Here is a 22,322-nt window from a genome sequence, read left to right as displayed (position 1 = left end):
AGAGTCAGCAAAGAGTTGAGTAAAGATGAGTTTATGGAATTTGGGGCCAGGATAGAATTTTTCTATATTTTTTTTTTAAGTTTTGAGAAGTGTTTTTTTAAAATTTAATTATTTATTTGTGAGAAAGAGAGGTAGGTAGAGAAAGATAATGAGCATTCTAGGGCCTCTAACCACTGCAAATGAACTCCAGGTACATGTGCCACTTTGTGTATCTGGCTTATGTTGGTACTGGAGAATCGAACCTGGGTCCTTAGGCTTCACAAGCAAATGCTTTAATCCCTAAGCCATCTCTCCAGCCATGTTCTATATCTTAATTGTGGTGCATTGTGGGTTTGTCAAAACTAATATAGGTATATACTATAAGGAGTGAATTTTTTTTTTAAAGTTTTTTTGTTCATTTTTTATTTATTTATTTGAGAGCGACAGACATAGAGAGAAAGACACATCGAGGGAAATAGAGAGAAAGGGCGCGCCAGGGCTTCCAGCCACTGCAAACGAACTCCAGATGCGTGCGCCCCCTTGTGCATCTGGCTAACGTGGGACCTGGGGAACCGAGCCTCGAACCGGGGTCCTTAGGCTTCACAGGCAAGCGCTTAACCGCTAAGCCATCTCTCCAGCCCAAGGAGTGAATTTTACTAATATGAAAATTACGCTTCAAAAAGTCTAAAGTAATTTAATGTGTTGCTGTTCCCATTTGCTATTGTGGATTCATTTCAGGCTGAGATTTGGACTTGGTTTCTTAGGATAGCTTTTGAGAACAGCCCAGAGCATTTATAAGATGACAGAGTCATGTCACAATGACAGAAAGTTGGACACCCTTGCAACAGTTAAGGTAGTTGGAAGTTATAGTATTTCCTTGGTGATACCAGAAATATATCGGTATATACTCATCCCTTGATATCCATGGGTGATTGATTCTAGAACCCTCTGTGGATACCAAAATCAGGGGTGCTCAGGTTCCTTCCATATGCTGGGGTACTATTTATACTCATCTATCTAGATCACCCCATATCCATCTCCCTACGTATGAGTAATCTTCAGCGTACTTGCAATAGCTAGTGCAATAAAACTGCTAGGTAGTTATAATGCTATATTCCCTAGGGAACTTTTCTTCAGTATTTTTATTTACTTATTTGAGAGAAGACAGGAGAAAGAGGCAGACAGAGATAGAGAGAATGAGTATGGGCCTGCCAGGGCCTCCCGCCACTGAAAACAAACTCCTTATGCATTTGCTACTTTGTGCATCTGGCATTTACATGGGTACTGGGAACTCAAACCTGGACCACCAGGCTTTGTAATCAATAGCCTTTAACCACTGAGCCATCTCTCCAGCCCTCCTTAGAGAATTTTGACAAGATAGACAGTGGTTGCTCAGTACAGATGCCTAACCATGAAGTACATGAATGAGACATGAGGCGTAGTGTTGAAACCAAGGAGTTTGGAGAGAGAGCATCTATGATGGGTATACCTAAACATCCATTCATGCAAGAAGAAAAATATCCATTTCTTCCCCCAGAAAGCTGAGTCAGAAGAATTGCCGTGAGTTCGAGACCACCCTGGGCTACAGAGTGAGGCCCTGACTCAAAACCCCTGTGCATGCACAAAGTAAAAGTCTCTCTCTGACGCAGATTTTACTTGTGCGGTTGCCTTCTTAGTTTTCCTTCCATCATGTGTTCCATCTATCCTTCTTTTACTTTCCTTCCTGAGGAACTTAGGGTCTCAGGTGGGGCTGGTGCTGTGTCCTCTGGCCTCTGATTAACGCCCCCAGCCCTTCCTAGTCTCCAGTTCATTCCTTTCGAATTAAACACTGACCATAACACCACTTTCTTGTTCACACCGAGTATGCATAGGGTATTTCTGACCCTTGAATAGGAACAACTTTCTACAGAGATACTCTACCACAGCCCTGTGAGAAGAGAGGCAGCAAATGAAAGAATCACACAGAAGTTCACAGGGCAGCTAGCCTGAAACATGCCCTATAGAGATCCGTCTGACTGGCATCCTGTACATCTGCCACTGTGGTTGCCCTACCTGGAAGTTCCCAATCATAAAAAAAAAAAAAGAAAAAGGGCTGGAGAGATGGTCTAGCGGTTAAGCGCTTGCCTGTGAAGCCTAAGGACCCCGGTTCGAGGCTCGGTTCCCCAGGTCCCACGTTAGCCAGATGCACAAGGGGGCGCACGCATCTGGAGTTCGCTTGCAGAGGCTGGAAGCCCTGGCGCGCCCATTCTCTCTCTCTCCCCCTCTATCTGTCTTTCTCTCTGTGCCTGTCACTCTCAAATAAATAAATAAATAAATAAATTTAAAAAAAAAAAAGAAAAAGATTTGAGACTATACCTTAATAGAGACCAAGTATTTCTCCAGTCCTTCTGTCCTTCTGTTTTGCCAGTGGATAAATCTGCCCTATTGTGGTAGGACCTTCTAAAAGCCTTAGACACCAATTAAAATTCACACTGCTGAGTTCTCACTACAGAAGTCACAGCCACTCCCAGGCCCAAGCTGAGAAAGCACCATGGCTTTTCAGGATGACTAATGAACCTGAGGCAGGTGAGCAGGGGAAAGGAGTTTAGCAACCCAGGACCCAGCTAGGCTTGCACAGTAAACACACTCCTTCCCGCCTCCCCCCACCCCGCAAACAATGGAATCGGTTTCTTCCCTCCTAGTGACCATTATATGTGATTAGTTTTCATTGAAATAGAACAGGAGTATGCTGTGTTTAGCTGTATCTGGGGTCTGAACTGCAGAGGGTTCTGGATCTGGCTTTTGGGCACAAGCAAAATAAGAAAAATTGTGTCCTCCTAGTGAACGTTTAGAGAGAACCCCCTGCTTACCACCTTATTCTTGTGCATTCCTAGGCATCATGATGACATGCATAGTGGAGAAAAGGTTATATAACTCAAGTCTGTCAATCGAAGTAGAGGAACACTCAAGCTCCGCCCCTTAGCAGTGGACCCTCCCTCATTGAGGACTTCCTAAGAAGAAGCCATAGACAACTACTGGGGACCTCGTCACTCTAAACGTCTCAATTTCTCAGGGAGATGTATGTAGTCAAAAGCAAATAAACCATTTGTTGTCTCTCCTTACTGTAAGAAAGTGTGAAGAGAATTGTTGCATTCCATACAAGAAAAGAGGGGGGGGAGAGAATGGATTGTTGAAAACAACTTCCATTAAAATAATTTGAAAGGGCTGGAGAGATGGCTTAGTGGTTAAGCACTTGCCTGTGAAGCCTAAGGACCCTGGTTCGAGGCTTGATTCTCCAGGACCCATGTTAGTCAGATACACAAGGGGGCGCATGCGTCTGGAATTCCTCTGCAGTGGTTGGAGGCCCTGGCACGCCCATTCTCTCTGTATATATATCTGCCTCTTTCTGTCTCTGTCACTCTCAAATAAATAAATAAAAATGAACAAAAAAAAATAATTTGAGAGAATATGTTTTTCTGCCTCAGTTTAAGTGAGGGCTGAGGGATGTATGACTAAGTGAGTTCAGACCCTCAGAACCCACGTACAGCTGGATGCTATAGTTTTTTAAATTTTTTATAATTAATTAATTTTTTAATTAATTAGTTTTGTACTCAGTGAATACAGTCAAGTTGGTACCATTGTTAGGCTTACCCATGTCCTAACCCCTCCCCCTGGCTCCTCCTTGTTAAGGTACATGGGTCATGCATTGTGGAGTTAGCCCACAGTTATGGGTAGGAGAAATGTCTCTGTGTATCATGACCCAATGTGTGGCTCTGGCATTCTTTCTGACCCCTCTTCCACAAAATTTCCCTGAGCCATGTTGTGTTCATTTTTGGTCTGCTTCAGTGATGAGGTGTTGGGAGCCTCTGGGTGTGGATATCTGATTTGGTAGGAGTTGATTGTTGTCTCTGTTGATCTCCTTTAATTTTTTTTTTTTTTTTGAGAGAGAAATAGGTAGACAGAGAGACAGAGAGAGAATTGGCACATCAGGGCCTCTAGTTGCTGCTAAGGAGCTAAGGGACTCCAGATGCATGTGCTATTATGTGCATCTGGCTTAAGTGGGTCCTGGGGAATTGAACCTGGGTCCTTTAGCTTTGCAGGCAAGCACCTTAACCGCTAAGACATTCCTCCAGCCCTATAGTGTTGACATCTGTAATATCACCACAACCTTGTGAGAAGAGAGGTGGGGAACAGAAGAATCGCATGGAAGCTCACAGGCCAGCTAGCCTGAAACATGCAGTTGTGAATGAGACAGTGTCTCAACAAGGTGGGAGGCAAGAGTTAACACTCAGAGTGGTCCTCTAGCCTCCACACATGAGCAGTGGCACTTGTGAGTGCCCACACTCACACACTTAAGCATGCACATGCATACACACAACTCAAATACAAACACAAAGTTTCTAGTGAAAACGAACCTCTGTTATAACAATACGATGGCTATTGAGAAAAATTGCAAAACATAAATTATTTCAGAGCTGGAGAGATGGCTTAATGGTTAAGGCATTTGCCTGCAAAGCCAAGTGGCCCTGGTTTGATTCCCTGGAACCCACCTAAGCCAGATACACAAGGGGGCACATGCATCAGGAATTCATTTGTAGTGGCTGGAGTCCCTGGTGTACCCATTCTCTCTCTCTCCCTCTCCCCACCCTGTCTCTGTCTCTCCTGCCCCTTTCTCTGTCAAATAAATAAATAAATAAACATTTTAAAAAAACTTTTAAAAAATCAAAAGTAATTGTTATTTCAAACACACACACAATCCACAGATGGACCAGAAATCCTTTTCCTCTTCTTTACATTATTTTCAAGTTTCACCAAATTCACTGATTTTCAATTTTTCTTTCAGAGCTGAAAACACGACTTTTAATGAACAGTTCTGTCAACATACAGAGAAAATCCTTCAACCCATCCAAAAAAGGTCCTTGAGATGTCCACATTTCCATTCATTCCTAGCAGAAATCTGGCCTTTGAGGGATCTCTAACTTTTAAGTAAAATGCATGCAATCTCCTGAGCTATACTTTCTGTGTTTTTAAAGTTTGTTATTATGAAAAACTTTAACATAAGAATTTAATCATGTTCCTGTCCCTTTATCCTTTTTTTTGTCCCCTCTCTCCAACCCCCATCCCCTGAGGACTCGCCTCTTTAAAGATAGTCCTTTCTGTGTTTTGCTGCCTTGTTCCTTTTGTCCTCCTCTGTCCTTCATGTCCAAATGTTGATGTGCTCAGAACTGTGTTGTCCTTGTGGGATTCCAGTACACTGCAGGGTTGTGAATGCACCAGTCAGTTTATATCAGGAGGAGAGCACCCCGGAATATGCCGACACACCCTGTGGTTCTTTCTGCTACCTCTTCTGCAATACTTCCTGAGCCTTGGAGGGCATGGTAGAAATCCCCATTAGTGTTGAGCTCTCAACAGTCTCTTATTTTCTACTTTGATGAGTTTTGAGTCTTATCCCTATCTACCACCATCTCCATAGAGAGTTCTCTGACTAGCACTGAGAGCAGCACTCATATTTTTTTTTCCAAGAATACCTTTGCAATGTTCCCTGAACCTTGTAGGATATGATAGAGATAATTCATCCAGTGACAAGCCCTGGACTTTCTCTTCTTGTTGTCAGTTTGGTAAGTCTTGGGACTCTCCCATATTTGTCACCATGTATGAAAAGAAGATTCTTGAACCAAAAGCGAGAACAGCATTAATTAAAGGTCTTAAACATACACACTTGGAAGACCTTGGGTGGGCCCATTGAGTTCACTTAGCCAAGGAACACAGGAAGGAAGCTGTCCTCTAAGATACACGACCTTTTAAGCTATAGGCTTCTGACTTGGTTCTCAGCACCAGGCAAGAATTCCCACCCACAGAGAGAGCCACATATCCAATCAGATAGCAGTTGAATGCCCCTGTAACTTATGTGCCACTGTTGCACACAAGATGGGTACATCTTGCTTGGCTGGTTGATTTTGTGGCATGTGGGATCCACTGCTTGTTCAGACTGTGGATGACTTTTCTCCCCTAGCAGTTCACATAGTGCTTTCCAGCATTGTGGTAGCTATCCAAAAGGTTTCCATTTTAGTTATGGGTTGGTTTTTCAGTGTCCTGTAGCCACAGCCTGTGGCATCTTAATTAATATGGTCTTACCATCTACTTCTGGTGAGTGAGTAATTAAAGTGCTTTGGCAATGGCCTGCATTGTTTTGGGAGTCTCATGGGCCTCCCTGACCAATAACAGCTCATTGCATGTGAGGGGGCATGACCCATCTTCAGAACGGGGACCACCAGTACTGATTTTTAATTGTGATATCAGGAATTAACATACTATTCTAAGACCAGACAAACAATGCACAGTTAAACGTCTCTCAGTTGTGCTTTATTTATTTATTTATTTGACAGAGACAAAGAGGAAAAGAGAGAAAGAGAGAGAATGGGCACCCCAGGACCTCCAGCCAGTGCAAACGAACTCCAGACACATGTACCACCTTGTGCATCTGACTAATGTGGGTCCTGGGGAATCGAGCCTGGGTCCTTTGGCTTTGCAAGCAAATGCCTTAACCGCTAAGCCATCCCTCCAGCCCTGCTTTACTTACTTAAAAAAAAAGTTGACAGCTTTTTGAGGATACTGTGTGGTGGCTTTCTTAGCTGATAGATGAAGAGTGAAAAGCACACTTGCATGACACAGGAAACTTTGACATTCGAGTTTATTCATTATCCTTCTGTGCAGTTCTCACAAGTCCCTGTTTATTTGTATTCTGTATACTTAAATGCCCAGGGCATTTCCATGCTTTATAAATTTCAAGTTAAGATATAACAGAATACTCAGTGAGTTATCAATGTGCATCTCAGTTTCTAACATGTGCAGGTTGTTTCAGATTTACCGAAACAACTTCTTCCTACTGGTTTTACTTGCTTTCTTCACCACCCCTCCCCTGCCACCAAAGACAGACTAAGAGGAAGTAACATCTGTTTTTAATTATTTATGAGCATCTTACTGAATGAAATACAAAGTTGAAGTAACAAGGAAGGAAACTGAAATTTAATTTTATGAAAATTATTGCCCAATTGACTTTCCATAGAGTCTATGGAAGGCTCTAGGAATGTGTTCATTTTTAAGGCTACTTTAACTCACTCACACTTTGTAGATTAAAGTCAGCAGAGTTCTGGAAGAGACGGCTTAGGGGTTAAGGCATTTGCCTGGGAAACCTAAGGACCACAGTTCAATTCCCCAGGACCCACATAAGTCAGATGCACAAGGGGGCACATGCATTTGGGTTTCATTTGCAGTGACTAGAGGCCCCGGTGCACCCATTCTGTCTCTCTCTATCTCCCTCTCATAAATAAAATAAAATAAAATAAAATAAAATAAAATAAAATAAAATAAAATAAAAGCTAATTTAGTTACCCTGCCAGTCTCATGGATACTGGCAGAAGGCATGAGACCTAATTCTGAGCCAAAGGGATTTAATACACATAGCAATAGCAGTTCTCAGGGTATCAGCCTTTGTGGGTTGACCATGACGGGAGGAAGCAGGCAGCTTATCCTTGGCTCCAGCCCTTGTGCTACAGCAGAGGGTGAGAAGACTGCAGCTCAACAGGGCAGGAGACCATGTCCAAGCTTGGAGGACCTGGCATGCCCATTCAATCTCCCTCTCTCTCTCTCATAAATAAATAAAACTCTTTAATTTTTTTTTTAAGTCAGCAGGGGAGTGTCAGAATATGCAGTGTCTTTAGGGAGCACACTAAGCATTTTGTAGATGGAGGCTTTGGGAAGGAGCTGTCCAACGTGCTGAAATGTCTTGCCAGTCTCACAAACAGTTCTAAAGCAGCGTTGCCTCAACATTTATCATTGATCATTAAACTGAAGCTAAATGAAGAGGGCAATTCTCATCTTTCTTTCTTTTTTTTTTTTGCCAACACCTTTGGGTGCAAAGGTAATTGGTTTTTGATGTTTTAAATCAAATCATATCCCTTCTCTGCTCAGGTCCCTATAATGGCTCCATTTACTGGAATAAAAGCCAAAGTCCTTACCAGTGTCCTTGAGCTTCACATAATCCGATCCCTTGTCTTGTCTTTCTGAGTCCACCTTCTGCTCTTTCTTTTTATAACTCTGTTCCATCCACACAGTAGGAACTTTACTGATCCTCTAATAATCTACATATGCTCCTGACCTAAGGGATTTTGTTCTCTCTTCTCTGCCTCCTGCATTCTCACTACAATATCTCTTGAGTGACTTTTATCTCTTTCAAGCGTCTAAATATCACATCAATGAGGCATACCTGTATTCTCTTGATTACAACTACAGCAAACTCCTCCCACTCAGAACTCCTGCTTTACTGCTTTTTTTTTTCACTTTTCACTATATAAAAATCACCTTGTAATAATCCATAGGCTTCATTTTAGTATGTTTACTGTTACTTGTCTTTCTTCTCTTATTATCCTGTAATCTCCACTAGAAAAGATCTTCTTTGTAATTGTCACATCATGAGTGCCTAAAAGAGTGTCTGGAACACAACAAATATCCCACCAATATCTACTTAACTGAAAAAGTGAAAATGTTCACAGATCTCTAATAGCTCAAAATACGTATTCTATATTTGAGTTACATACTTGAGTTAAAGTAAAAGTCAGTACACAAAAATACCACCAGAGTGGCTGGAAAGATGGCTTAGCAGTTAAGGCACTTGCCTCTGAAGCCAACAGACCCAGGTTTGATTCCCCAGGACCCCCCCCCCCATGAACCAGGTGCACCAGGTGGCACATCATCTGGATTTTGTTTACAGTGACCGAAGGCCCTAGCATAGCCATTCTTTCTTCCTCTATCTCCATTTCTCTCTCTCTCTCTCTCTTTATCTCTCTCTCATAAATTAAATATATAAATAAAGAAGTAATTTTTAAAAAATACTACCAGAAATGACTAAATAATTTAGCGGAATAAATCAATTCTAATATTTAACTTCTTAAGATAATCAGTAAGCAACTCAATAATGAAATATTTCTCACATTTGGAAGTCTCCTAGCTTGAGAGAAATAAGGTGCTATAAAGTATGAGGATCAACCTGTTAGCTTAATGCTAACATTTGGAGTATGATGCAGACTTGTTGCTCTTGTGAATTCTAAATATTTGCTATACAGTAACACCTGTCATTATTTCTTTGACCTTTGCACCACTGAGCACAGTAGGAGTGTTATCATAGGACCGTAGACTGTCCCAGATTTGTATTTCACAAACACACACTACAGAGAAAATAAGAACCTTAGAGGTTCTTGTTATTTTCAATGATACTTTCATTTGATGCTGTGTTGGGTAGTAAGATATGCTTACAAAAGTGCTCACTTTGACAGCACATATATCCTGAAGTTGGAATGATACAAGAGGGATGAGCATGGCTCCTGAACTAGGTTGACCTGCAAATTGAAGAAGCATTCCACACTTAAAATTTTTTTTGTTTATTTTTATTTACTTATTTGAGAGCAAGAGAGAGAGAGAGAGAGAGAGAGAGAGAGAGAGAGAGAGAGATAGAGAGAGAGAGAGAGAGAGAAAGAGGCAGAGAGTGAGAGAGAGAATGGGCACGCCAGGGCTTCCAGCTACTGCAAATGAACTCCAGACACGTGCGCCCCCTTGTGCATCTGGCTAACGTAGGTCCTGAGGAATCGAGCCTCAAACCGGGGTCCTTAGGCTTTACAGGCAAGCGCTTAACCGCTAAGCCAACTCTCCAGCCCTCATTCCACACTTTAAATAATTATAGTTAAATAATTAAAAATGGCTGCAAAATACATATGAAGAGCCTGATTTTTACAGTATTCTGTTAAAATTAGTCATTCAACAGTGTTTTATTCATTTTTGAGGTAGGATCTCACTATGAAGCCCCGAGTAGCTTGTAACTCCTGATGTAGACCAGGCTGGTCATGAACTTGTGGTATTCTTCTGCCTCAGCCTCCTGGGTACTGGAAATGTAGGCATTTGACATTATCATACCCAGATAAAATGCTTTATTTTTGAAGGCAGTAAAATCTATACAGATCCTTTTGAACTTTACAGTGTACCTAAATATGCAAAAACCACATTTCAAGAAAAGGTCATTCACACCTAGTTTATACATCAAAGAAAGAAAATGTTAAAGATATTTGTTTTTCATATGTTATTTTTTAGAAGTGTTTGTCTCCACAGGGCATGGCAAACCTTTCTGGAGTTGGCAATGGTCCACCCATGACTAGCAGAGGTTGAGGAAATCAACCAAAGATCTTATAATGTGAAAACAACTTGGAGATATTTTTAAGTATAAAGAATTTGCTGATGTTTGTTCTTTTAAAAACAATCACAAAAACATATGATTAAAAGAATAAAAGAATAATGTGGCCACTTATAAATATAAAAGGAAATGATGTACCCAATATAAGAATAAAAGACATCAGAAAGAGTAGGTTAAGAAGAAAATTTGTCACAAAAATATGCAGTGACAGGAATGTAGGAACAGGAGACTGGGAACTGGAGACATGGCCAAATTAGATACAGGCAACAGCTGTACCACTTGCTCTAAAGAAGGACTTTTCTACTTTTTATTGCTAGTATTAATGTGTGAACATACTGTAATGTGATCATATTCCCATCCCATATTTTTTTTATACCCTTCTTCCTCAACCCCATTGCACTGAGGAGTCTCCTCTTTCTAAATAGTTCTTCCACTGTTTTGTTGTCTCATCCCTTTCATTCTCCTCTGTCTTCCATTTTAAAATGTTGATGGGCTCAGAACACTATAGGTCTTGTGGGAAGCCAATGTGGGGTCATGAATGTGGGTCAGCTGGCTCATGTAAGAAGGACAGTGCCCTAAAGTACTGTTTATGAAGGATGCGATCCCGAGTCTGTTATAGTCTTGCCACCTCCTTCTCTGTGATGTTCCCTTAGCCTTGGAAGGTGTGGTAGATACCTCATTGAATGGTGATCTTTCAACAGCCTCTCATTTTCTCATACTTGGATGTCAGAATTCTTAGTACAGTTACTGTTGACCTTCTTTACCACAATAAACAGGAAAATGTTTATGTAGAGAAACTTTTCTTTTTTTATCGATACCCTTGTTAGCACTTAACCTGTTAGGATGAGAAAGACTGTGTTTTGGTTCATAGCTAATGCCTGAAATTATCTTTCATTATTTGACCTAAGGATCAGCTATAAAATCTGAGCCCCAATACTCCCAGCCTAAGGCAAATACAGTTTACTTGTTGGCTTGATGAATTGTAGTTGTTTGACATTGCATAAAGATGTGATTGACTAGTATCTGAGCTGCTGATGTTTTCCAGTACTTCAAGATTGTTCTTTTTCACCAGAGAGGACACATGGTGAGTCTGAGAGTTCCCTGCTAAGTAGCAACTCGGGGTACCTCACTCTCTTTTTCTTTTGCTTTCTCCTTATGAGTTTGTGATTGTATAACCAACATTTATTTGGCTGCCAATAATGGAATGTTCATAGTTTCCATTGGAGAGCTAATGTCCAACCTGTAAGTTCTTATAGTCTTACTAAATATGGCTTTGATCCATGAAGCTTCAGTTGAGGAACAGTGAAAGTAGGAAGTGGTGGGATCATTTTCATTTGTCTTCATGAATCTTCTGTTTTTCTTTTTTTTTATTTTTTATTTATATATTCGAGAGCGACAGACACAGAGAGAAAGACAGATAGGGGGAGAGAGAGAGAATGGGCGCACCAGGTCTTCCAGCCTCTGCAAACGAACTCCAGACGCATGCGCCCCCTTGTGCATCTGGCTAACGTGGGACCTGGGGAACCGAGCCTCGAACCAGGGTCCTTAGGCTTCACAGGCAAGTGCTTAACCGCTAAGCCATCTCTCCAGCCTTGTTTTTCTTTTTTCTACTCTAATATCCGAAGAAGCAAAAAGACAAATTCTTGATGTTACAAGAATTCTTCCATTGGCCATGTCCAATGGAGAGCTGAGAAAGAATGACTACAGGAAAAACACTAGTGGACTATGTTATATAAATGCGATCAAATGTGGTTTCATTTTGCATGCAGTCAGTTCTGTAGTAGGATGTGTTATAGGTGAACTGTGTTCCCCCCAAAATATTTGTCAAGATCCAAACCCCCATTATGTGTGATGATGACCATGTTGGGAAGTTTAGTAGCTGTATCTGCTGTCAGTTAAGATAAGGTCCTTGCATGACCAGTATTATTATGAGAAGGAAACCTGGACACAGGTAAACATGGAACATGCTGTCTAACAATAGCAGTGAAGTGTGGAGTAATACAGGCATGTGCCAATAATGCCAGGGACTGGTGGCCACCATAAGAAGCTGAGAGAGGGTTAGGGAAGATGTTCTGTGGGTTTCCCAGGGATCATGGCCATGTTAGCACTGGGATTTCAGACTTTGAGCTTCCAGAACAATGAGACAATCTCTGCTGTTCTAGCCCACCCAGATTGTAGTATTGTGTTACTTAGAATAGAATTTGTTCTGGAAAGAGTACAGAGCCATAGTGACTTAAATTAATTCTGAATTCCCCTAGAAATGGGGTACATGAGGGGCTGGAGAGATGGCTAGCAGTTTGCATGTGAAGCCTAAGGACCCCGGTTCGAGGCTTGATTCCCCAGGGCGCACGGAAGCCATATGCACAAAGTGGCACATGCATCTGGAGTTCGTTGTCAGTGGTTCAGTGGCTGGAGGCCCTGGCATGCCCATTCTCTCCCTCTCCCTCTCCCTCTTCCTCTCTCTCTCTCTCCACCTCTTTCTCTGCCTATCACTCTCAAATAAATAAATAAAAATAAAAACAAAAATAAAAGAAAGAAATGGGGTACATGAGGGGTTAGATTTTGCTAACAGTCCAATTCTCCATAGAAGTAAGTGCCTAGGCATTTTTAATCACTTAATAATTATAAGTGGTCTTCCTTTGTGCCAGATTGTGAAACATTTTCTAACACATACATGTTACAAAGGGCTTTTGTATTTGGTGAGATATTCAGGAAGGGAACTGCGCATAGAATAGAAGCCATGGAATTATGTTGACACTGTGAGAAGGGCTGGCCTGGAGAACAAGAGGCAGATAGAGGGGAGGCCCTCTTTGCTTGAAGTTAGGGTGTAGGGTGTAGTTTCTTGCACTCACTGGGAATTGGATGGATTGCATGGTAGACAGGGCCACTTACTTGACTGCAGGAAGTAGGGGCGTAGGCATCCCGAACAACACAGCATCCTCAAGAATCCACTTGGACAGGCTTGCTGTGTTTGCACATGAAGCTGGTAGTTAAGGCACTCTCCCAAGCAGAGGTGTGTGCATGAATTTTTACATTCAGCTGCCCTTCAGGGATCATGGAGTTTGTACTTGGAGTCAGACCATGTTTGGTCACCAGGTTTCAAGGCTTGTGTGCAAACATGAGGGACAGGTTAAGTGAGCCTACCAGTACTTTCATTGCAAACCACACTACTATTAGATTGTCTCTTTACAGACATTTCATGGGGGACATTAAAAGATGAATTCTGGAAGCCAGGACGGGGTCACAAATCAAGCTAGCACAGTGCTTCTAAGCTTGCCACATGGTGGTGGGGGGGGGTCAGGGGGTTAGAGTGAGTGTTTGGGTTCTTCATGGCTAGGCAGCCAAAGGAGAACAGGGGTCACCAGACCTCTTAGACATGGGTTCAAGTTTACTAGATCCAGATCTATGTGGCTCTGGGTCAGTCCTAGTACTACATCTGTTTCTTTCTGCTCCAAGTACTTCTGAGGATCCAATGTGATGATGCGTAGGAAGGGTTTCATAAATGTGATGGTGTAAATAAGTGCCTCATAGACTGTGAGTACTCTGCCGTGTGGGTCTACCCCCACATCCAGGACCAATAGTGAAGATCGACTGCATTACAGAGTCTGTATTATGAAGCACTTGGAGATATATATATATGAGGGAAGAAGGCAAGATATGAGGGAATACATAGGCCTGCTAGATTCTTCTGGCCTGAAGAGAGCCTTTTAGTATCTCTGAAAGGACTAGGATAACAAGCTAAAATAATGCTGGGGAGATGGCTCCATGGTTAAAGGCACTTGCTTGAAAAGCCTGGTGGCCCAGGTTCAATTCCCCAGTATCCGCATAAAGGCAGAGATACAAAGTGGTACATGTATCTGGAGTTCATTTACAGTGGCAAGAGGCCCTGTCACATCTATTCTCTCTCTCTCTGTTTGCAAACAAACAAATAAATTATTTTTAAAAGCCAAAATAGAAATATATAAAAAAGTAAAAATAAAAATTCAAATATTAAAAGAACTCAGTATGAAGTAGATGAAACTTTCTGTCCAAGAGAAAGACAGTCCACTCACTGTTTTTTTGTAGTTTTGATTTAATTTTTTATCTTTCAGGTAAATAGTGCAGTCCTCAAAATCCCAGTACCTCAAACATTCTGCCAAAGTCCATCTGTGATCAGTTTTGCCATAGTGAGTCTTTCAGTATCTGGTGGAATCCTTAAAAATTACCGTTACTTTATTATTATTATTATTATTAACATTATTATCAATATTATCATTATTATGTGCACACATGCATAGTATGTGTGGCATGGTGTGTGCAGGTACTGTGCATGCACATTAGCATGCAGATGTGTACAAGCTATGCACATGTGTGTAGAGACCAGGGGACACTGAATGTCGTCCATCACTCTTCTGCCCACTTTTATGTTTTCCTTGTGGCAGAGACTCTCGCTGGTCCTGGAGCTGCCACTTTTAGTCAAACTGGCTGACCATTGAGCCCCAGCGAGTCTCTGGTCTCCACTCCTCACGAGACTTGGCTTACGTCTTTTCACATGAGAGTGTGGGATGGACACCATCCTCTCTCAGGCCCTCAGCTTGCATGACAAGCATTCTGCCCTACTGAGCCATCTCCTCGGCTCTGCTGGTGCTGTTCTCTGACATGGAATCAACTTCAACGTAGAGCCCACTTTCAGCCTTCAGACTCTTCTTCTCCATAACAGGAGAGAAGAAGGAACCAGACCCTAGCATGCCCTGTAATGTGACATAGGTTTTGTGAGTTGTAATGGTGTTGGGGTCCCACCTGACAGTGCCTTTTCAGGATACAGTTTGTGCCTCCATCCCCCTGTCTCCTGACTACTCTCTCTCCTTCACCCTTCTGCCCCAGTCGTCAATGAATTTGGGTCAGAGTAAATGTCACTGTAGGCCGGGAGTTCCTTTGAATAGTCCTATGCATAAATGCCTTCACTGTTTTCCTTTTAAAATGGAGACTGGTCTTTCTTAGAGAGTCATGTGATCTCCATGTGACAACAGACGAGGAGGGTGTTTATGACAAATTTGGAAAGTAGCTCAGTGAGAACTGCATGAGAGAGTGGGAGAAGGTAAGGCAAGGTGCTTTTTCCTTTCTCCACTTTACGATTTGCATGATTTAATTTAATTTTAATTTATTTAATGTATTTAATGTTTTATTTATTTATTTAAGAAAGCAAGAGGCAAGTAGCAACAGAGGAGAGGGGAGGGGAGAGAGAGAGAGAGAGAGAGAGAGAGAGAGAGAGAGAGAGAGAGAGAGAGAGAGATGGGTGTGCCAAGGCCTCTAATCACTGCAAATGAATTCCAGAGGCATGCACCACCTTATGCATCTGGCTTATGGGTGTGGGGGGGGGTACTGTGAAATAGAACCTGGGTCCTTAGGTTTTGCAGGCAAGTGCCTTTACTGCTAAGCCATCTCTCCATTCCAGCATTTCCATTTAGAGCTGACCTAGGAGACTGAGATGATGACAATCCCTATCTCTGGCTGGAGACTGAAGATTCAGGTGAGCCCCTTTCTCCTGCCACACTGGCCCTGGCAAAGCTGCTCACCATCCAGTGATAGCATCCGACTTACTTGATTCCCCAGTATTAAACCAAGAAACATCCAAACGAATTTGCTCTCCTGGGGTCATGCTGGCATTTGTCCTGACTGTGTCTACTGCAAATCATATTTGATCACAAGAGGAAGGCTTGGTCTTTCTCTTTCTCAAGCAAACCATCCCCTATTTGCTAAGAATGTTTGTTCTCTAAGATGCCTTATTGGCGAAGCACCAGAAGGACTGATCAAGTTGGTTTATGTTAATCTGTTTCTTTCTGGGAAGGTTACAACCAATGTGGACGTTTCCAAGATTCTGAGAAGGCCCGCAAAAAGAGAAAAGATTAAGCTTTGCCTAATTGTTTTAGTAAGTTAACAAATAGTGTTATAATGTGCCATGCTCTGTTAGATGTCAGAACTTAGCTGAGAATGAAACAGGTGCTATAACGTGTGGAGCAAGTCAGGCAGTGAACAATTAGCAAATATGTATTATGTTGTTGGATGGTGATTTGGTGATGAAAAACAGTATGAAAGGTCAAGGTTAGTAGAGAGTAATAATACAAGCACACTGTAATAAGTATTGTGGTCTAGGGCTATTTAAGGAGGTGACTTCTTTTCTTTTCTTTTTATTTTGAGGCAAATTTTATGTAGCCCAGCCTGACTTCAAACTTGCTACACAGTCAAGGATGACCTTGAACTCCTGATCCTCCTACCTCTACTTCATAAATTCTGGGATTACAAATATATGCCATCACTTCTTTTGTAGGTGACATTGGAAAAGAGGCCAAAGAGAAGTGAGGGAAGGAGACCAGCAGTTATCTGGAGGAGTGGGGAGCAACCCAGATAGATAGAACAGCTAAGCACAAAGGCCCTGAGACAGAGGCTCCCATGTGGAGGTCAGCAAGGTGGAGCAGAGAGAAGATGGTGGTATAAGATAAGACCCATGAGGAAATGGATCCATTCATGATGGACTGAAAGGCTGGGAAGAAAGCCTCTGAGGTTTTCAGCAGGGGTTGTTTTTTTGCCATACTTCATGAAAGGATTTTCTAGGGCTATGTGAGGAGACTCCAAGGAGTAGAACTGGGAAGGCAGAAAGAAAGGCATTGTAATGCCCAGGTGATACTAAAGTTGGCTTGGACCAAGTAACAAGCAACAGAGGTGGTGTGAAAGTGACAAGTGTTTCCCCAACATACTTAGCCATAGTCATTTTTAGGTATATTATAAACTAGACCTTGTAATGAATTTTGTTATAGAGTATAGAGTATATAATAAGTTATATATCTGTCAATCATTAAAAAGCTTTCTCATGATGCCAATTTGGAGTCAATAACAATGTGGGAGAGTTGAGACCTCACCACCCCCCAAAGCAAACAACCACTGGAAAAATATTAATTTTAGTGGATTTGGTCAAGGTTGAGTCACACTGTTAGCTCTAGAAATACTACTGTCACAAAAAAGCATTGGAAATCTAATTCACTTCAGCCAGTTTTGCATCTCACACAGTGGTGAGTGCATGTAAAAGGTTCAGTATATATTTATTTATGTATCAACCTAACTGCATTTGTGCCATGTGCCCTTGGTCAGTGAACACTTCTGCTTGCCCACCTTTTGGCTGGCTAGCTCAACTTAGATCCCATCCTGTCCCATAATGTCACCATGAAGTTCTCATCACACAGTAAGACAATTGTCTATTTATTGCAAGTTTCCACAAAAAGGAAAAAGCCCTAGCTGGCGAGAGCCTGGACTTTTGACTTCTGTGTGCTTAGATCCAGGAGATCATCTCCACTTAATGCATAACGGGTCAGATAGCTGCATATAAGTGAATCCTGGGATTGCCTTGGGCACTAAGCATGGTTGACAAGCCAAAACATGGTCCTTTCCCTATTGAACTTGGAGTCTGATGGGATGAATCTCATGGCTATTGCTTTAAGACCAAATCAGTTCTCATACACCGATATAATATTCAATAGCCCAGGTGAGAGGCTTTAAATCAAGTCCCTTTGATCTTCCAAAATCAAACTTATATATCCAACTACTGAGACGGAAATCCCATAACCTGCACATTGTTTTGAACTGTGCAATTAAGAGAGAAATATCTGAGAAGGGAGAGGCACTGTAGGAACAGCTTCATAATTTATTTATATGTTGTGTTTTCATTCAACAGCTCTTTTCCCCAGTGATAATAAGAGGGTTTTATTGGGAAAGGGAGGAGTGAGCTTTCATTCTTCTCTAGTTCCCTTGATCTCTTATGCTGCTCTTCATAGTGCACAGATGTGTACATCCCTGTACGCACACACGCATGCACACGCACACACACACACACACACACACACACACACACAGTACCAACAGACCCCTGTGCTAAATGCTCCAGTGTTTTGGCTTTGCCCATGTTTTTTGAGGGAGATGGGAACATGTGCTCCTCTAAACTGCCCAGGCCCACAGCTGCACCCCCGGCCCCAGCCACAGAGCCCCCGTGGGGTGTTCAGGGAGGCTCTGGTGCCTCCCTTCTAGAGGCATCAAGCAAGGGAAAAAATGAGAAGAGCATCCCAGGGGAATGGCGCCACTGGGGTTTAAGGAAGGTGCTCAGAGCAACTGCTAAAGTAAACAAAGGCTGCTGCGTTTGTAGCCATCCCTAGGAACCTGGCAAAAGGGAATATTTACAAGGTAGAACTTGGACAAAATCTGAAAAGAAAACATGTCATTTCCAGGCAGTGATGGGGAGGAAAAGCACAAGTCCTGGGCGGCTCTGTTTCCTCCTCTTGTTGAGATCCCTGAAGTTAGCTGAGACCAAGGAAAGAGCCTTTGTCTCCTCTCAGTGTAATGTGAATGAGGCAGACTTGATACATGGGGATCTGCTTTTAAATTGCATTAAAGCTTTACAAATACGCTAATCACATTGCCCACCTTGGCTCCCTCCACAGGACAGGCAGACAAATCGACATGCTCCCCAGAGCTTTTCTTCACAGGCTACGCCCCAGAGTGCATCACTGAGCAGCAGCAGTGACCCCAGAGACAGTCTCCCTGACAGCATGGCCCCTGGAATCCCAGCCGTGCTTGCAAGACGTTGGCAGGTGGATCCAACCTAGCTAATAGCCACATCTCCCTTCCAGAAAGGAAACTGCAATGTTCTCACTGTTGGGTGATGAATTCTACTTATAAACTACATTCTTTTTAAATTCAACTAAACTAGCATTTACTGAGCAGACAGTGTGTCCTGAGTCGCACCTCAGATGCCACATCATCTTCACCACACCACTGTTTTTCCCCTGTTCTGCTCTCATGCTAAATGGTTGGTAAGAGACAAAGGCAGAATGGGAACCCAGGTGTGTAACTGACTCATAAACAAGATCACTGAAGATGTCTAATCACTTAGGCCACTTTAATATGTCTGGGGCACCTGTTTACTCAAGGGATCTAGAGTTTCCATGAGGATTTGGAACAAGTGTGCATCTGTTTCACAGAGATACTAAATAGGAGACATGGCTTCTTTCATATTTGGGCCAAAGCCATTGCTCGAAACCAGTAACTGACTAGATCTATAGCAAAATTATAAATCCACAGGATAAAGGTATTGGGGCTGAGGAGTGGTCCAGCGGGTGAAGTTTTGCCATGCAAGTATGAGTGCCCGAGTTCAGACCTCAAGACACCCCATGTACACGGTGTGGCAGGCTAATGCAATCCCAGCACCACCTACAGCAAGATGAGGGAAGAAGACAGGAGGATTTCCCGGGAGCTCAGGGACCAGACAGCCTGGCCAGGGAGCTGCGGGCTGTGGGCAGTGAGAGACCCTGCCTCAAAACAAAGTGGAAGGCAGGGACCAACACCCAACAGTTGTGTTCCGCCCTGCACCCATGCTCTGTGGTACGCGCACGCCTGCACTTGCACATATGAACATGCATACACACACATCACCCATGTACATACATATATTATATCAAAAGGAAAAAAAACAAGGATAGAAGTATCTAATTTCTACATAAAGGGTATTCAGTTCTCTTTCTTCTATTTCCACTGACGGGCAAGTAGGAGAAACAGAAATGAGCCTTATTTTGTCATAGCTCTGAGGAGAGAGTGAGTGGATGTGACAGTAAATAAAGGTGGTGGGGGGGACTAGAGAGTTGTCTTAGTGGGTAAGCGCTTGCCTGTGAAGCCTAAGGACACTGGTTCGAGGCTCGATTCCCCAGGACCCACGTTAGCCAGATGCACAAGGGGGCGCACACGTCTGGAGTTCGTTTGCAGTGGCTGGAGACCCTGGCGTGCCCATTCCCTCCCTCCCCCCCCCCTCTCTCTCTATCTCTTTCTCTGCCTGTCACTCATAAATAAATAAATAAATAAATAAATAAATAAATAAATAAATAAAAATAAACCAACAAAAAAAGGTGGGGACTACAGGTACCAATGAAGCAGAAGCCAAGTACAACCGGGGGTCTGATTCTTGTCCTGACTGCTTTCGGTACCAGAGAACATTTCTCCCTTCTTCAAGTCTGACATTAAAGAGAAGCTACCCCAACTGAGTCATTGACTCATTCTATCATAAGGCTGTAGTCAGAGTAGACATGATTACAAATGTGACATAGCAGCGCTGGAGCTCGGAACGGTCACCAACAATTAGGTAAATCTGGAGCTAAAGAAAATCGTGATTTGCTCCACAAAGCTGCATTCAAGGTTTTTTCACTTCCTGCTAAGGTTTAACAGTGGTACATCCCCCAAGGAGTCCTACCCAAAAGCTTGGTCCCCAGGTAGCATAGAGATGGTGCAATATAGAAGAGAAAGACCTCATGGAGGGCTGGAGAGATGGCTTAGCGGTTAAGCGCTTGCCTGTGAAGCCTAAGGACCCCGGTTCGAGGCTCGGTTCCCCAGGTCCCACGTTAGCCAGATGCACAAGGGGGCGCACGCGTCTGGAGTTCGTTTGCAGAGGCTAGAAGCCCTGGCGCGCCCATTCTCTCTCTCTCCCTCTATCTGTCTTTCTCTCTGTGTCTGTCGCTCTCAAATAAATTAAAAAAAAAAACACCTCATGGAAAGTATTAAGTCAAGGTGGCACTGCCATTAGAAGGATTAGCATGGCTCTCATGGAGTGGAGTTTGTATGCATGAGAATCGCTTATTATAAAAAGAGAAAGATTTGCTCCTCTTGGGTCTTTGGCTTCCTATGTTCCAATTTCTTCTGTCTGCAGCCTTCTTCTGCCCTTGCTTTTCTGTTTGGGTCTGACACAGCCAAGGAGGCCTCACTGGAGACTGAACAGATGGGGCGACCAGATCTTGGACTTTTCAGCCTCCAAAACTGTGAGCTAGATAAATGTCTTTGCTTTACTAAGTACCTCGGACTCAGGTGCTTTGTTACAGCAATGGAAAGTGGACTCGTGCACTTCCATACTCTATGCCCATCTCAGACTGAGACAGAAAGTTCTTGCCATAGCCTTCAAAGCCCTTGCTGACTTGTTTCTGGCCAATTAACTTTGCGCTCTCTCCTTGTCTGTGCTCAGCTACCTGGCTACCTTGCCTGTCTGCGCCTGCTCTTGCTGTTCTCTGTGTCTGAGTCCCTTGGTGGCAGCATGGCTTATGTCCTGGCCTTTGTCAGCTCCTACTCAAGTTTCATCTTTCATATGGTCCTTTCTGGACCACTTGGGATCACATACCTCCCTCACTCTCACCTGAACTATCCAGCCAGGCAGCCACTAGCTGTGTGTAGTCATTTCAATTTATGTTGCCGTGTTAATTTGGATAGCACAGGTGTAGAACAATTCCTTCATCAAAGAATGTTCTATGGGAGAGAGATATTCCAAGTCTTTACCCTGCTCTACTTTTACTTATAACATTTACCACTGCAAGGAACTATGTTCCTTTATTCTGTTGTCTGTCTTGACTTTACGTAGAAAGGGCTACACTATCAGGGATTCTGTATGTTTTGTCCTATGTCTGATTTTCAACTGGGGAAAGAATGCTTGACATATCATAGGTACCTATTAAGCACATGCTGAATGAATGATTGGATTTTTTTTTTTTTTTAATTCCCAGGGGGCTAAGCAGAGCTGTGGCGGGAAGTCCCTTGCTACTATTTCCCACTCCAGCCACTTTTCCAATGCCTGGTTTCCTGGAAGGTACTCCACTCTTGGCATTGCCTGCCTTTGAGTTGCCTCACACATGATTCCCAAGTCCCAGTGAGAGAGACTGAGCGCATTCACTTTGAGAGTCTATTACCACGTTCGCAGATGGTCTCTTGCAAATCTGGTAGTCCTTTCATGCTGGAGAGCCATCTGCTCGAATGCCACTGGTCATTGAATGGAAGAGAATGTCTCACTGTTAGTTAAGAGTAAGACTTGCGTGTGGCTGTTTTTGTAGCAGCATTGCTTATGTGCACATGGTGTCAGAGAAGGACGAGGTCTCTCGGAGCGTCTAGAGTGGGAAGCTCAGCAAAGACTGTCAGCATGGTCTTCTTTTTCTAAGTTATCCTCCGGCAAGTCAGACCCACTACTTGCAGCCTATTTGATTGGTTGCATGATGAAATTTCCTGGAGTTGCTCCCCCTGGATAAAGATGCTTACTGCAGGAGACAGACAGCACACTCCTGGACCCACCTGATAT

General features: G+C 42.9%; 1 protein-coding gene and 1 non-coding gene across 2 annotated transcripts in view; both read left to right on the top strand.

The window, feature by feature from the left end:
* Sv2c (synaptic vesicle glycoprotein 2C) overlaps positions 1 to 22,322 on the top strand; it is a 213,623-nt gene that overhangs the window by 35,490 nt on the left and 155,811 nt on the right. The gene's annotated exons all lie outside the window — the stretch shown is intronic.
* On the top strand, positions 9,275 to 9,383 carry LOC123454930. Its single transcript, XR_006633575.1, has one exon. It is a non-coding gene; the product is annotated as a U6 spliceosomal RNA (small nuclear RNA).

This window comes from Jaculus jaculus, chromosome 14 (assembly GCF_020740685.1).
Source record: "Jaculus jaculus isolate mJacJac1 chromosome 14, mJacJac1.mat.Y.cur, whole genome shotgun sequence".
In the NCBI taxonomy this organism is placed as follows: domain Eukaryota; kingdom Metazoa; phylum Chordata; class Mammalia; order Rodentia; family Dipodidae; genus Jaculus; species Jaculus jaculus.
Note: the sequence above shows the minus strand (reverse complement) of the source record. Positions and strands in the feature narration are given on the sequence as shown.